The sequence below is a fragment of the Mercenaria mercenaria genome, chromosome 4, assembly GCF_021730395.1.
Source record: "Mercenaria mercenaria strain notata chromosome 4, MADL_Memer_1, whole genome shotgun sequence".
In the NCBI taxonomy this organism is placed as follows: Eukaryota; Metazoa; Mollusca; class Bivalvia; order Venerida; family Veneridae; genus Mercenaria; species Mercenaria mercenaria.
This window is the reverse complement of record NC_069364.1, coordinates 10677833-10693322: the sequence shown is the minus strand read 5'-3', so window position 1 is coordinate 10693322 and position 15490 is coordinate 10677833. Positions and strand designations below refer to the sequence as shown.

Here is a 15490-nt window from a genome sequence, read left to right as displayed (position 1 = left end):
CATCAGCTAATAATCAGAATTCTTATAATTGGTATCTTTAACTGTAACACTCCATTAAGACCCACACAAACTACCATGCGGGAGTGCTCCCTATGCAGTATTTTTATATGTGTGTCTCCCCTTAAATATATATAGAAATACTTAGTGAACACGGTTAATATTCCGCACGCTAAACTGGGTGGTTGCCAGTTCATGCATCCGCACGGTATCGTACGGCACCGTTATTGTCTTTTTTCAGGAAGGGACTCGAGTATAAATCTAGCATTAAGTTCAATATTTAATTTTATGTTAGAAACGATTGAAACAATTGTCCAAATCTAAGCAAATACTGTTTTGAATAAATGGAGGTACTCAAAAACAACAAAGTCAATAAAATTTTCTACTTTGTTCATCAACAGTGGAACTTTTGACAAATATTAGAGAAAACAATTATCGAAAATAGGATTTAGGTCACTAATAGAGAACCTCCTTTCTGAAGAGTATTCAATTCCTACTTTAAACGTACTTTTACCGCAATTCTTAGGGGTGCGTAGGTTCAAGCCCTACTGGGACCAAATTTTTTTTCTCCTTATTTTCCTTTTTTTCTAGTAAGTTTTTACTTCTTTCAAGACTTATTATTGATTTCTTGTACAAAAATGGAAAAAGATGAATCTTATAATCGATTTCTTGGTGTTCAAAGTGAATTTACTACTTAAACAGAAGGGGTAGAGTTATACATGTTTAAAAATATTGAGTTACACGCGGTGAAAGTTCTCTATTTTGCTTTCACTTTTAGATTATATATTGTGGAAGAAATTTAGGTAGGTTTTACGTCTGCCCTAAGGTTATTTTTAAATGGAGTAAGCAAAATTCAAAACAGAAACACAGCATTCGACCTTATTTTTTCAATGTTGAAGTATGAATTCTGTCTCATTAAATTCGTTTACTTGAGGCACCATAGAAAAAATGATACTGACATTTTTATTTTGTGTTTTATAATTGTTTACCAATAGTTTGATGTTTCTTTTATTAAAATTAATGGTAAAATGAGTTCTCTGCAAATGTTTTGGATAGTGGCTATCTCTTTGAAATTTGTCTCTACTTGAGCTTGAGGAGATACCATAAGTTATACAAAATTTATAAAAAACGGCACGGTAAAAGTTGTTTAAAAATTGCGAAATAGTGCAAAACACGGTTACCTTTCAGAATATACCAAGCAAAGGCCATTTTGTAAACATTACTATTAGTGCCCTAATACCCCAATACAAGAACTTAATAAACGGAAGATGTGACAGTCACATTTTAAACAAAGGCATTATGAACCTTTAACTGATGGATGTCTACTGTCGGGATATATTTAGTCGCGGTATTTTTCAGACCACGGATGTTTTGAGATGAAAAGGATGAACTCCCAACCAATTGGAAAACTGTGGGCAATCCCTAGTCCAAATAATAGGGCGTTTCAGGGCAGTGTGATAACTTTTGACTGTCGTTGTCCCGTCACGTCCAAACCGTTACTCTGCACTTTTCTGTTAGGAAATCCTCAATGAAATCCGATGGGAACGTTTTCTGGTGCATGTACAATGTATTTGTAATGATAACATCTCTGATAAAAAAAATTATTTTTTTTATAAAATTGCCTCGCTGACAGTTTTTAAATGCATAGGCCTATTTTGTGTTTTGTTCCTGCAATTTAGTGTCATCGATTGAAACTGGTGTCGGGATAAATATCTCCTCACACCTGCTCACATCATATTTCCGAAGATAAAGTCTCTTATTTACAATTATGAGTTATATTAAACCCATTTCAAGTTTCTACATGAATATTAATGTTTAAGTTATTGGAGCAAGTAAGTCTGACAAGTATTTTATGACTTTCTTGGATTTTTTAATGTCTTCGTTTTCCGAACAGTAAACCGATGCAGATACGGGTCCCTAAGGCTTAGAGGGATGACAACTATAAAATATCAGATCATTAAAAAAGTCATCCCGATAAGCCAAATGAGTAAGGCTAGGCAATCCCGTCTGTAAAAAATGGTATAAACCTAAAAAAATTCTTTGTTTCCGGTATCATTGCTAAAAAAAATTAGGGTAGGTAGGTCGGAATTTTTTTTTTGAAGAGGGTCATGCCTTTATAGCATCAGTAAGTTGATTTCTAACATCACTGACCATGTTTAGAGCATAAAAAGTGCAGTTTTGCAACTTTTTGTTAAAAACTTGAAAAACATATTCTCCAAGGCCATAAAAAACATTTAGGGTCGGGCCAAAAATTTAGGGTAGGTCGGGATACCGGAAACAAACATTTTGTTTTTACGTCTAAATCAAGGAATATATTTTTCTTTTTTTCTTCGAGTTACACCGAACTTTGTGAAGTATTAAAGTGATTCAATTCCTTAATTTATTATTCTTTTAAACATGTTGTTGAGAGGGTGGACTATAAAGGTGCACCACTGTATTTTTTCAGTAGGGGGTTTGAGGGGGGGGGGGGGGGGGGGGGGGGGGGGGCAGCGTGATAAATTTTGACTGTTGCTGTCTCGATAGATGGCAGAGCGTAAAATAAGCCGCATCCCGGTAAGCCAGGAGGGAAACGGGATAGATCTACTTGAAAATAATTCATCTGTCTCCTTTTCCCTGCCCATTTAGGAAATGATAACGATACATTAAACTCCCAAACTGATCTCAAAATTTTGGCCCACTTGAAGTATTGGTACGAGAGTTGAATACGTCTGAAGAATAGTTTTACATGTAGGCTAAATATATCTGTTGTTATATTGATTCTTGTACAAGTAATTAACAGCTCAATATTTCTTCCTTATTTTGGTATGCAACACAGTCTGTTTTATATCCTCCTAAAATGTAGGCCTACAGATAAAATCAGATAAAAGCAAGGCACCTGCCAATACTTATTGTCCTTAAAAGGGCATGTTCTCGCATTAACTTTCAAATTTGTACACCCCTGGCTACGCCTCTGCAATGTTAATCAAAAATACACTTACCTCGACATTCTGTTGCACAATTATTACGCCAGTGACTAAAGTGTAATCCAGAACTGGCTCAAAAGCACTGATAGTAGCATATGTTTGAATAGGCAACACACAAAATCAAAAGGTAAGGTGAGCACTGTATTGTCAAACATCATAGCGTGCATATACATTAAATTACGTTGTGTTAAAACACCACGTACAAAACTGGTGGTAAAAATATAAGCCAAAGAATGAGGAGGGTAAATCCCATAAGGACTGGGGTACGAGGCATCTGCACTATAAACAGTCCTGATTGAATGATTGAGTGTTTTCCCTTGAATAAAAAAAAACATTTTAACAATTTTTATATCTCAATTTTATTCAACGAGTTTAATAAATTCAATGTGAAAAGACACCAATTTTTTTTTTACAACATGTAAGCTTTTCCTGTTGAAACATAAAAAATTCTTCTTTCTTTACCTATTATAGACCAAGTAGGCCTATATAGTTCCTTATAAAAGACTAGTGTGGTATTATAATCGTGCAGACTTTGATAAACTCAACAACTTGATCATAACAACGGATTGGTCATTTCTTTATTTAAACACAATAAACGAAGCTTCCGAAAATTTTAATATTAAATTTATGGAACTAGCAAAACTCTGTATTCCGTCCAACTATGTAACGATAAGGCCAAATGATAGACCATGGTACGATTCATTCATTCGTCGTATTTTTATTTTTTTTAATACTTCTCGTTAAAGAGACCGTCAAAAATCTATAGCTATAAAATCGGGAAAAAATAATGACTGGAACGTTTATAAACAACTTCGGAATAAAGTAAAACAATCTTAAAACACATGCTAAACAAAAATACAATAATGACTTACGTGATACTGAGCATGTATAATAATCCTAGATCGTATTGGAAAACAGTTAAACAACTATAGTAAAAGACAACAGAAATTGTGAAATTATACCACCGTTAAATGTTAATATCAATGGTATGATGTTAATACCAATGGTAATGATGTAGTTTATACGTCAGATAACGAAAAAGCGAATTGTTTGAATGATTACTTTGTATTTATATCTACAGCTGATGACTCACGGACAAACCTTCCAGACTTTTCCCCCAAAACTAATAGCGTCTTACAGGATTTTCATATTCAAGAACAAGAAATTATTGATATCTTATCTTCGCTCGTTATAAATAAATCATCTGGGCCTGATGAAATAAGTCACAGAATGTTAAAAGAATGTAAAACCTCAATTTGTAAGCCATTGTGTATTCTCTTTAATAGGTCGTTATCAGAAAGAAAATATCCCGCAATCTGGAAATCGGCCGTAGTTATGTCGCTTTTTAAGAAAAGTAATAGAAATAGTCCTTCAAACTATAGACCTATATCTTTAATCAGTTGTGTTGGTAAGGTTATGGAAAGAGTTATGTTTAAACACATTTACAATCATCTATTTGCTAATAAGTTAATTTATGAAAGGCAGGTTTTTTTGCCAGGGCACTCCACTGTATATTTGTTTTTTTGTGACATTTCAAAAGCCTTCGACCGTGTCTGGCATGATGGGTTACTTTTTAAATAAAAAAAACGGAATTAATGGGCAAATTTTGCAATGGATTCAGGATTATCTAAGTAATCGCAACCAAAAGGTATTTGTTGGTTCTTCATATCATGATTGTAAATATGTCACTGCAGGTGTTCTACAGGGCTCTGTACTTGGGCCCTTATTATTTCTAATCTAAGTCAATGACATTGCAGACAACTTAGTTGTGTAACACGGCTCTTTGCAGACGACAGTTCTCTCGCAGTCTCCAACTCTGATATTGCTTATATGGAAAGTACACTAAATGATGACTTAAATAAAATAACTGAATGGTCCAAGCGTTGGTTGGTAACCTTCATTCCGAACAAAACAGAAGTAATATTTTTTTTTATACTCGGATCTGAAGTCAAACCTTCTCTTTACTTTGATAATGTTCTTCTTGATTATGTTGATAGTCATAAACATTTAGGAGTTACATTTAGATCAGGTGGTAAATGGCACGATCATATCAATAATATAATTTCATCTGTCTTAAAAATTCTAAGATCAAAGAGAGCATTAAAGTTCAAACTAAAAAGAAATACTCTAAATCAAATTTATATATCCTATATGAGACCTGTTCTAGAATACGCATCTATAGTCTGGGATGGCTGTGCAGATTATGAAAAACATCCTCTTGAAAAACTCCAATATGAGGCTGCACGTATTGTCACAGGTCTTACAAGGTCTGTTTCTATCGAACGTCTTCTTAATGAAATTGGTTGGGTATCTCTCTGTCCGATAGATGGAACATTCAAAAACTTGTTACCATGTATAAAGCCAAACATCGTACATTACCGGACTATCTATTAAATTTAAGTCCAGAAACGGTTGCCAATGATGAGAAACAGGAATGAATATATAACAGTTGCTCGTCGCACACACATTTTTGCTAACTCGTTTATTCCATCAGCTTCTTCTTTGTGGAACGATTTAGAATCCGATATAAGAAATTCATCCACAATTGATATTTTTAAATCAAAACTTAAACTAAAATACAATCCTCCTTTTGTACCCACATTTTTTTTTGTATTGGCGAAAGGCTGTGCTGACAAAGCTGCATGTGATTGCGGTCATGCTATTGAGGATGCTGAACATTTGCTCTTTAAATGCAGATATTATGCTTTACAAAGAATACAGCTTTTTAACGCCAAACGTATTTTTCATCCACTGAATAAGCGTACTCTTTTTGTTTGGTGATGAAAATTATACTGAAGAAGAAAATTCACTAATAGTTTTAGAAGTACAAACATATGTCAAACATACAAATCGTTTTCGTTAAGATATCTGATTGCTGCCAAATTATTACCTTAACGCAATTGTACCTCCCCCAGTTATGACTCAGGACTCTCCCTCTTCCTATCTTTCCATCTATCTCGCTCTCTCTTAATTTCTAAAATTCATTTCTACTTCTTCTCCAACATTGTTGTTATTCATTTCGCTTAGCTTCGTATTCTTCAAATTCATTTTGTCATTTTTTTCATAAGAATACAATGCAATCAATAAAATAATTTTTTCCTTTAAATATACCTTCGGGGGCGGACCGAATTACTAATGTTAGATGAACTTATGGTCCAACCCTTTTCCCTTTCCTAGAATGTTTTGTATATGTTCTGTATAATTATGTACATTGTATATGTTGTCATAAAAAAAGGAAGGAATAAAATATGTTTAAATCATAAATCAGACCAAGTAAATTTGACTTACGTCTCCTATAAATAAACGACGTCAACGTCAAAGCTTTATTACACTAGTTTATTATCAAATTTATGAAATGTTTTTATTTCACTTCCACGACGTCAAAACATGTGATGAAAAGTAATATATTTTGTTGCTTCCCTTTTAGTCTGCGCCACACAAACACTGACCTAGACTGGCTGCGATTCTCTTATCGCGTAATTCAGATCCGCACATGCATAAAAGTTTTGGCTGAGACTGCGCAGTAGGAATTCCTACTTTCGCTTTTAGAATTCCTTGGAGAAAATTCCTGATGACGGGAAGGTAAGAGTATCTTTTATATTTTAAAAGTTTAATGATAATTTTTGTACACATGAAACCTACATCTAGAAATAACGTAACACTGGCCTGCTTTAAAACAAATACTGTTCCGTGAAAAACTCACCCTCCCTCAGTAGCACCACAAGAGCTCCGGGATCGGGAACGCAGGGTTTTCGGCCTTGTCTGTGTGAGCTGACGACCTTTATGAATATGATATTTTAATTTTAAAGAATTACTCACAAACTCGGGTACACTGAAAAATCAAATGTATTTTTCATTGGTAAGAAAATATAGTCAAAAGAAAATTATTATTTATATGTAAGATCTAAATATTTGGCACGCTGGAATACCATACATTTTAACTCTTGGCTGTGCCACTTTTGAAAGAAGAATGATTTCAACATTGTATGACACATGATCCTCACTCCTTCCACAAACACGCACACGCACGCACGCACGCACCCTTAAAATGCTTACTAAAAAGTGCTAACTCGAAAAAGATTGGATATGAAATTCCTGACAATATGGCGCATGTTCTCGTGATGTTAATGGAGTAAATATAAACCAGATTGTTGGAAACTGTAGGAGGAAATGCGTGACTACACAAGGTACAAATGCAGTTCAGCTGTTGCATACATTTGAAATGATATTTGTAGAAAAAGGGGCATAAATCAAGTTAAAAAAATCAGACATGAAACCGCAGATAACTAAGTAATAGGTGTATGTCCACTTGCTGTATACATGATGTATACCAAGTTGAATTTGAATCATATAGAAACTGCATGAGAAGTTAAGTAAACAAGGTACTAATGTAGTTCTAATAGTTTACTCCAAGAACAGGGCTCATATAACTACAACACCCCACCCCCAACAAAAAAAAAAAAAAAAAAAAAAAAAAAAAAATGCGCATACATGGCCGGCTTATGATGAGAAATATCGAGTTTTCTCTCCCTTGATTATCGATTGTTTTAAAGCAGTTCCCCCTGATTGGATTGTCTCCCTTACATTAGCTAAAGTCGTATATTAATAAGTTCTTTTTCATATATTTTGCTTTGGGCAATACCTTGAAATTAATTAAGCTATAACTTATGTTACTTAGTTTATACTAATTTGTTTTAGCTCGATTGTGATGAAAGCTTTAAGCTTATTGGAACCACTCTCGAGTCCGCTTCCTGGAAAAACCAGAACTGGTTTCATATGAGAGGTCATGGTCGTGACCCCAGTGGGGCTCGAACCCACGATCCCTGGATTGAGCAGCCGACACCTTATCCACTAGACCACCGCTCCCCTTAACTTAATAGATTTATATAGAAAGATTATCTCTGGAAAATCATAAAACATTTCAGTAAAAACATATAAAAACATTATGTTAGCTTACGATGTTACGTAAATCGTGTTTTCATGTAACAGAAAATAAATACATAACGATAAATTTATATCCATAAAGAAACGGCCAAGTATTTCGAAAAAAAAAAAACAAAAAACAACAACACCATGTAAAGTAAGTTTCCTCCTTGATCAAAACGAGACTGATATAATGACACAATGTATTCCTGTTTCGTATGCATGCTCTTGTCTATATGACGGTATTTTTATGTAACTTCACATGTCTAGAGGTTTTCTCTTTAAAAACATGAAAAAAGATTATAAACTAAGCAATACGGTATCTGACATATTTATAAATTTCGAGCAGTATAAAAAAAACTTGATTAAACAGACATGTCAGTAAAACACACACACACATTTGACTGATTACCAATTTTAACTGGACTTGATCATTTCCGTTGCCAGACAGATGTAAACTGCAAGGTTTTACATAAAAAAGAGGAAAGAAGGAAACTTTTCAATTAATGAATCTATTGGTATGTGATAATCATAAACCTTTAGAAAATGACATTGAGTTATAAAAAGTAGCCCTGATTCATTCTGTCTGCTTTTAATAGTGTGGGGGCAGATGAGCCCCCATGGCCGAGTGGTTAAGGTCACTGACTTCAAATCACTTGCCCCTCATCGATGTGGGTTCTAACTCGGGGCGTTGAATTCTTCATGTGAGGAAGCCATCCACCTGGCTTACGGAAGGTCGGTGATTCTACCCAGTTGGCCGCTCGTGATGAAATAATGCACGCAGGTGCACCTGGGGTCTTCCTCCACCATCAAAGCTGGAAAGTCGCCATTGGCCTATAATTGTGTCGGTGCGACGTTAAAGCCAACAACATAAATAAAATAAGATTTTAATAGTGTGAAAGTTTGATAAAAAGCAAATCTAAAGTACCATTCCTGTTTGCGCTGATTTTACAGTTCGATCATGAAATAAAATTTATCTGAGCTATAAGGCTATTAAGGTAACTTGACACGGACAACCAAGATGGCGTCACGAAATTTGGGTTGGTCACATTTATTTACGCATATAGACGATATGCTGCTACAGAGGTCTAAAGATGCATTTTAATCATTAATACACACATATACAATTGCAAAAATGCATTTAATCTATAAAATTATAAAATCAAATGTCCTGAAACTCACCATGAAAACTAGTCATTTTTTGTGCACATTTTGCAGAAAAGTTATATATCCAAACTGAAAATAATTTATATCCTCATATCTTTGAATATGTCCTTGAGGTGCTCCACCTATGAACAAAAGAACTTATGTATTGAGTTTTATGCTATTTGCTCTGGAATTTCGTAAATTATAAATTTCTATATTTGACACCCTAAAAAGTTGAAACCTGCCTGGTGTATGAGGGTCATTAAAAAAGTTCCAGGTACATGTAAGTATTTTTTTTTCTTAATTCTGAGACTTTACATCCTCACATATTTAGAGTTTTGAGTGCTGTATTCATTTCTTAGTAATTCTACATTGTTTGTATTTCAATTTAATAAAACTTTTACAATCTTTTCAATCTGTGTCCTAGTTCAAATGTGCTTGCTACTGTTTGAATAACCCTCAATTTCAAAACTTCACCGACTTGCATGGAAATCTCATGGAAAGTGTGGGTCTTAGGCCATACTAAATTAATGTATGTTTAATGTAATTGATAAGTATATTTTCTTGATTTTTTTGTTGCCTCCCAAACAATATAGAACCAGTTTGATGAGGATTTCTGCATTTGAACATGCAAGGGTCATAAAACATAACGTAATATACCCAAAATCAGCTATGTTTGGGTTCACTTTCCGTTCATAGGACTGGGTGAGTTTTACGATAAACATACTTTTGGAATTGCATAGCCCCTTGTTACTGAATTTATTTGCAACAAAATATTGAAATTTATAATTTATATACGAAATTACAGAGCAAATAGCATAAAACTCAGAGGATAAGTTCTTTTGTTGATAGGTGCAGCATCTGAAGGACATATTCAAAGATATGAGGATATAAATTATTTTCAGATTGGATACATAACTTTTTCGCAAAATGCACTGGCACCAGATCAGAAAGAAAATGCCTCCGTACGTGTTATACCCTACCCCTAGGTATTCTATAAGAACCATGGTCGTGAACGGGAAAATATACTAACCCATTTCAATCGCGTATTTCGTACCTAAAACACGCAGTTCAGTAAATGTGTACTATTGATATTAAACAAGCGGTAATTTATCTTCCGTTGTGTACCGGTTATATTTCTTCAATACTTCTTATCATAGAAAAACAACGTGTAGTTTACAGTTTTTCAAAGGTACACAAAAACTTGCTTGAACTTCCCTGGTGAAGTTCCGGTCTAGATTACAGACATACTCTGATTGGCTGATGTGAAAATGTATGTCAGTCGTCATTTTACTACACGTGAACGCTAAAATGTTTATATGCAGCATAAATGTGCAAAATGAATTAAATAAACAGAATAGATATATACCAATGTATGATTTCAAATTCAAAATCATATACAAGATGAATTTCATTCATCATTTCGAGTCTTATCGTAAAACTGTAAATATATTGCATTCTGTTTTTGTTTGTTTACATTTCGCTTAACATGTGCACACTGCCGTGACCTCTAGACCGGATGTTCATTAGGGGAGTTCACGCAAGTTTTTCTGTAACGTTGACTAAAGCATAAAGTATATGGAGCATCTCTGCAATATGGAATATTGAGACAATGTGACTGGTGCACGATGGAAGATAAATTATCGCTTGTTTAATATCAATAGTACACATTTACTGAACTGCGTGTTTTAGGTATGAAATACGCGATTGAAATGGGTTAGTATATTTTCCCGTTCATGACCATGGTTCTTATAGAATACCCAGGGGTAGGGTATAACACGTACGGAGGCATTTTCTTTCTGATCTGGTGCCAGTGGCAAAATGTGCACAAAAATTGACTAGTTTTCATGGTGAGTTTCAGAACATTTGATTTTATAATTTTATAAATTAAATGCATGTTTACAATTGTATATGTGTGTATTAAATTATTAAAATGCATCTTTAGACCTCTGTAGCAGCATATCGTCTTTATGAGTAAATAATGTGACCAACCCCAATTTCGTGACGCCATCTTGGTTGTCCACGTCAACACGATAAAAAGTCACGATTGTCCAAACGGAACACCGTAGTATTGTATGTATGCATGAAAGTAAATAAAAAGCTGGGTGTAATAGTCACATGGTAATGTGAAAATGAGATTGTATCAAGCCTGTATTTTACTGACACATATACTGTACCACTGCGCATGACCACCGGAAGGCGATGGTACGATGATGAAAATGCGATGGTACGATGGTGATAACGCGATGGTACGATGGTGAAAATGCGATGGTACGATGATGAAAACGCGAAGACGCGATGGTGAAAACGCGATGGTACGATGATGAAAACGCGATGGTACGATGATACGATCGTGAAAACGCGATGGTACGATGATGAAAACGCGATATTACATGACATTTCATCGTACCATCGCACCATCGCGATTTCATCATCATGCCATCGTGTTTTCACCATCGTACCATCGTTGTTTCATCATCGTGTCATCGCGCAATCGCGTTTTCGTCATCGTACCATCGTGCATCGCGGTTTAGTATTAAATAAAAAGTAACGATTGTCCAAACGGAACACCGTAAGTAATTTGTACCATTCAGTGTAGGCAATATTTTTACTTGCTATTACATGTAGTTAAATGCAGACAAAGTCATATATAAATTTTTTTTTCAAATCGTTTTATCAGTTGAGCAACAAAATATGGTTGATTAGTAAGTTCACTAATGGCAAAGCAGATTGTATTAAACAGGTAACATTGCCCGATCGGGCTTATGACACAAAAAGTAATATTTCTTGAAAAATAATGAAGATTTTTCTTTCAAACTTGGTCCATTTATTAAGCATAACAAGTGATATAAATTAGAATAAAAATAGCTTGGTTGCCTTCAGTTTTGGTAGAATTATTTCCCCTTTTCAGATTTTTATGACGCATAATTTTTGAAGTCCAAAAAAACAATGTTCTAATGCTAAGTTTAAAACAAAAAAGGGTTAAATGGCTTTCTAATGTTCTAAATTATTGCGCTAGTACATGAATGTATACATTTTACTCTGCTTTCACTTACAACGTTATAGAGAAATGTTAGTTCTTAAAAAAAATGCTCATACATCTGCACTAGAAACAAAGTATTTACCCTAAATATATAGAATAAAGGTATTGGCGCACAAGTTTGGAGCAATAGAAAGCCATTGAACCCTTTTCTGTTTTAAACATTGCATTAAAACATAATTGTTTTGGACTTCAAAAATTATGCATCATAAAAATCTGAAAAAGGGAAGTAATTCTTACTAAACTGAAGGCAACAAAGTTATTTCTACCTTGATAAGCATTATATGTAATGCTTAATAAATTGACCAAGTTTGAAAGAAATATCTTCATTATTTGTCAAGAAATATTACTTTTTGTGTCGTAAGCCCGATCGGGCAATGTTACCAGCCTGTTAAAGTTCAATTATTTACTTCTGCGGCAGTGTTGATCACGGTCTTGGTCCGCACATGGAAAGAATTCCTAGTTTCGTTTTGAGATTTTCGGAAAATCCGATAGACATGCCTGTGGACTTTCCTTTTCTGGATATGTATACGGATGGGTAATATATTTTATTACTTTATTAGATCCTCACGAACGCATTGTTCTTATAGATTATTAGTTCGTAGGTTACATTAGGTAACAGGTGAGGCCCACTGAGGGTCACAAAAAAACAACAGCCGAATTGTAGCATAATAACTGCGTAGTTTGGATGTTTACCCGGTATTCTAGTCAAAATGATTCGACGGCCAGATTGTTTTAATAACTTTTATATTTGTGACGGGTAATCTAACCGTCAAAACTTCATAGAACCAAAATAATGAAGGATAAACCACAGTACACAGTCATGTTAAGGTTTTTGGTTTTATCACTTGCGCATATTGCCGTGTAGACGCGGTAAACGTCTACATAGTTAAGTAATAACCTCCTTTGAAGAGTATATTACCATAAACCTACTTTGACTTTCAGGTGGGCATAGGTTCAAGCCCCACTGGGACCAGATTCCCCCCCGCCCCCACCCCCCGTATTCCTTTTTTTTCTAGTAAGTCTAGATCAGTCTTTTTTTTCAAGACTTATTATTGATTTATTGTACTAAAGTGGAAAGGACATCGTATGATTTGATGGTATTTGGTCCTCATATTCAACCATGAATATTTCAAAGAGTAGGCGCACAAGGGCAGAAAAGTGAATTAAATCTTGTAGTTTGATATGTCTCCAGTACACATTCATTGAATAACTCTTTGAGTTTCGATTATTAAAAGAAAAATAACAAGATTAAATTAGCAAGGGTTGATTTAAAAAACAAATATTTTTGAGTACTTTTTTTCATTTAGTCATTTTTATTGTATGGTTGAAAATAGAACATGTGGAGTAATGTTCAGAAATCTGTTTAGTGTCAGTGACCTTGACCTCAGTCCTGTACTTTTAACCTTATCAAAGGTGAGAAGTCCTTCAATTGTACCTACATACCAAATATCTGATAGGTTGGTCAAAAAATGAGGTGAATATGACCAATGGTATGATAATTTGAAGGGCGGAGAGGCAACATATTAATTCTTTAAAGTGTCCAGGAACCATGAGAATGTCATTTAATGGTTAATATCGTCCCATTGAAGTGTAAAATAGTTTCTTTGATAAAAACTCATCATACAAAAAAATGTATATGTGGCAATAATCATGGTACACCCTGTATGTGCATTTTTTGGAAATAAAAGTACTTTCCCCCCAATGCATCAGAAAAATATTAACACATAATGTTGATTATTGATATATACACATATTCCATGAGTGGCTTCTTGATGCACGAGGGTGGGGATGGGTGAGTCATGCCATCTGAAAATGAAATTGTACATGAACTATACTCAGACAAAACGTTTCAAAGTCATTTTTTACATTTTTTTTGTGAATGAAGACATTGTGGGATCGTTTTTATTCATTATCAGGGTCATATTTTTCTTTCCATAGAAGTTTAGTAGAAATTTTATTTTTAAGGTTACTTGAGGAGAATGGTAATTGAAATCACACAATGTCCTTTTTCATTTGATAAGCGATTTCTTGCTGTTCAAAGTGAATTTACCTCTGAAAAGAAGGGGACAGAGTTAGACATCTTTAAAAATAATTAGTTACATGCTTTAAAAGTTCTCTATTTCACCTTTACTCTTTAGATTACATATTGTGGAAGAAATATAGGTACTTCAGCCCCAAAGTTATTTTTGAATGAAGTGAGCAAAATTTAAGACTGTCCCATAGGACTCGACTTTAATATTTCAATGTTAGAGTTAGAACTCTGTCTCATTAAATCCTTTTATTTGAGGCACCCTAGAAAAAAAATGATATTGACAGTTTTATTTTGTGTTTTATAATTGTTAACCAATAGTTTGACGTTTCTTCTATCAAAATTAATGGTGGCCATCATCACTTTGAAATCTGTCTCTACTCAAGCTTGAGGAAATATCATAAATTATACAAAATTTATAAAAAAAAACGGCACGGTAAAAGTTGTCTAAAAATTGCAACACAGTGCGAAACAAGGTAAACTTTAAGAATATACCTTGAGAGGATGCCATTTTTTAAACATTACTCTAAGGGGTCTAATACCTTAAATCACCAGAAAATTCTGGAAATTATTTGAACATGTAAGTTTTATTTGAATTTATCTCATATCTGCAACAAAATCAGCATTTAATTTCAAAATTGGCAGCGATGACAATGTCATCGGAAATTTCCTCCACTATTTTGGTCGACGCGAGTGGAGATATTGCCCATAAGAAAAATAACTCCATATTTCCTAGGATCGCGTCAAATTAGTTGGACTACCCGGTATTCGATCGTGCACCATTCGGGAAAGAGTGTTGCTTATATGGGCTTAGGTACAAACTGGAATTTTACAAGTCATATTTTATTTTTGACTGTATATAAAGCATGTGGAATTGTGGCATATGTAAAGGCGGGGGTCCTCCCAGAGAATTTTTGAAATTCTGCGAAATGGGGCACTTAAGTTCATTTTCAGATAACAATGTCGGAGCAAACCAGGTTGACATGTACATCCTACTAGCCTCGATAATAAGGGTACATGTAGGACTGGGTATGGATGCACAAAATGGCACATTTTAAGTTGTTCAGATAAAAAGTTCAGGTTGAAATGTTCAACACTACACACCTGAATGAAGAGTAGGGGTTTAGGAAGTCCTCCCCGAAAAATCAGGTTGAAATGTGCACACTGCTCGTCTGCATAATTACAAGTAGTGATGGGGATTAGGGTTCCTCCCCAAGAAATTTGAAGTTATATAAGACAAAATGGTGCATTTAAGCCATTTCTGACAAAATATCTGAGCAAATCAGTTTGAAATGTAGTACCCCCCCCCACACACACACACGTCCACCCACACGTCCACCCATGAAATTTTGATTTCTTACAAAAGGAAAAAATCAAGGATAAGTAATG

General features: G+C 34.4%; 1 protein-coding gene across 2 annotated transcripts in view; it reads left to right on the top strand.

Moving 5' to 3' along the window:
- The first annotated feature begins 6463 nt into the window (after window positions 1-6463).
- The window catches only part of LOC128556199 (E3 ubiquitin-protein ligase rnf213-alpha-like), a 44087-nt gene continuing 35060 nt past the window's right edge, over window positions 6464-15490 (top strand). Inside the window, exon 1 of one of the 2 annotated variants that reach the window (XM_053540383.1) lies at window positions 6464-6542. The gene's annotated coding sequence lies outside the window, so the exon portion shown is untranslated. Of the gene's footprint in view, window positions 6543-12507; window positions 12608-15490 lie in introns of those variants that run through there. The other variant, XM_053540382.1, reaches the window with a different exon arrangement.